Here is a 2,500-nt window from a genome sequence, read left to right as displayed (position 1 = left end):
TATCTCAGCCCCGAGGCCCGGACGCCTGCCGAATCGCGGGCGGCCCGTCGGCGCTCTCTTTAGCGGAATCGTCCTCCTCGTTGCCGTCTTGTTGGCGATCGGATCGCTTCAGCTTAAGCGCTGATTGTTTCCCTTGTGACGCGGCCTTCAGATGTCACCTCGCAAGTCAGGGTAACCGATGCCTATACGACTCGACAGCGGCCGTTCAGTCCCTCAGGTGTAACACAGCTGCGCTTAGGCATACAGGTGTTGGCCCGGCTCAGCGCCCTTACCCAGAGATCCTCGTGTCACCAAGCGTTTAATTAACCGCCCTTCACAACCTGGACATAACACAGTCAACATGAAATAACCAAAAGGAAAAAAAAAATATCGCGAAACCGTAGATCCGTGTCGTGTTACCGCGAAGTTGGTGGTGTTACAGACCTATTTCCCCCGTGGCACTGCCCCTCCCCCGCCGCCCCCATGATTCCGTGCGTGCCCTTCCACCTGGGGCAATACAACCCGCTCCTTGCGATGAACGTCCAGGGTAAGTGAGAGACTGCATCATCTCCCTTGCACAGTACGGGCCTTCACACGGGCACGGCCTCATGCTTCCCTGTGCTAAAATATACGTCGTGACTATCATGTGACAAAGAGAAAGAGAGAGAGATATGCAAGGAGAGAGAAACCGATAGAAAGAAAGAGGGGAGAGAGAAAGAGAGAGAGTAAGTATAGAGACTTTGAGAGAGAGAAATACTAGGATATAATCGAGATAAAGAGAGTGAGAGATGCAAATACAGAGGGGTTAGGAGAGAGAACACGTGAGCTAACAGAAAGAAAAAGAATAAGAGAGAAGTGATAAAACGAAGGAAAAGAAGAATAAAAAGACGGCGAAATTATAAATTCGGATCCGAAGGAACTTAGGGTGAAAATCCTACGGAAAATCCTCGCCATATTTGAATTAGTGCATTAATTTTCCATTTAAATTTTTTTTAAAAAATGAGAATTCCACTAATCTCAAAAAACGTACAAAAATTACACTATCATAGCCAATCACTCCCATACATCCATTGCTGATTTATGAAAAACGCAGCAAATATGATAATTATAGGCTATAATAAGATTTTAATGGTGCCTAAATTTTGGCACACTTGTGAGATTCAAAGCAAAAATCGCCATCGACACTCATTCTGGTTAGTGTTTCGTCCTTTTTTACTGTAGCTTTACTTCCTTCGATGTTATCCCTCGTATCCCTGTTGAATTAGATGTCATTGTGGTGTTTAGATAAGCCGCACACGTGTGCCCTTGTATATGCAGATTATTCTGGGCGAAAACTGTGAACTAGTCTTGATAAAACGGGAATGGGAAATGGCACTGTTTATCGCCGGATTCGGGAATACCGGTGTAAGAAGTGGGAATCAGGAATGGCACAGAAGTGGGAATCATAAATGACAATCAGAACAAGAATACCCCGAGAACATTCATCAGGAATCGGGAATCCACAGGAATATCTATCAGGAATCGAAACAGGATCAAAACAGGGGACAAGAACAGCATTATTCTGTTATCCAATATCATGATGTCACCGAATTGAATGGATGCCAAGTATAGGATAAGGTACTGAGATAAAGTGAACTGGAGGTTAGTGTAATAACTGATAAGGAGTCGTCAGTTATCTTAGGAGATATGTCTCGATAAGACATTTTTACGCCTTCACACTGATAAACTCGTTCATAGGTCGTTCTGGGGTAGCAACTGTTTTCTGATGATATAGGGAAGAGATCTTCATTAGTTTAGGGAGTGTAAGAACCTTTAGGAATATGTATAAAACTGCGAATGTTGTTGTTACGTTTAAAATCCTATTTCACATTTTCCTGAACCAGAAAGAGAGTTAATATCACGTTGCCATGAGAAGCCTTCCTGTATCCTTGGAGTGAGTTCCACTTCCGTCTTGCTTTTTTCCATGTCTGGGGCCCGATAAGGTTATCTTGAGATTTCTTTCTTATCTGACAACGTCATTCATACGATAATGACGTAACAATAAGGACGTCATGATATCTGTGACGACAAGTTACAAGTAGTCGAGTTAGTGAGAGTGTGTTGTGACGACGCTGTAACCATGCTTGCCACTCAGCCATCACCTTGTCTTTGGGACCTGGAGGTAGAGCGCCTCCTCTGGGACCTCCTGGGTGAGTCTTCAAGAGGTTCCTGCAACTTGCAAGACGTTTGCAATCCCCATTAACCCCCACCACCCATCCCCCGCCTTTCTCCCACTTCTCTCTCTTCCACGATTCTTTTTACGTGTGACGTCATGGTAGAACCGGTGAATGAAAAGTGTGATAATCTCATTTAAGCGCTTATTTTGCGCCGTCGGCCCTCTTTACGTGGAACGTGGAGATAAACCCCTTGAATATTTATGATTTGTTGTTTACTGAGTGAATGAATACCGAGTATTTCAGTGCCTTACTATAATTTTACATGTATACTTTTAAATGTTCCATTACAGGTGTAGGGATGCCCC

General features: G+C 44.2%; 1 protein-coding gene across 2 annotated transcripts in view; it reads left to right on the top strand.

The window, feature by feature from the left end:
- Positions 1-2,500, top strand: part of LOC119598894 (nuclear receptor subfamily 4 group A member 2-like) — a 38,584-nt gene that overhangs the window by 24,886 nt on the left and 11,198 nt on the right. The window lies entirely within an intron of this gene.

Source organism: Penaeus monodon, chromosome 42, assembly GCF_015228065.2.
Source record: "Penaeus monodon isolate SGIC_2016 chromosome 42, NSTDA_Pmon_1, whole genome shotgun sequence".
NCBI classification, from domain to species: Eukaryota; Metazoa; Arthropoda; class Malacostraca; order Decapoda; family Penaeidae; genus Penaeus; species Penaeus monodon.
This window is presented reverse-complemented; position numbering and strand designations above follow the sequence as displayed.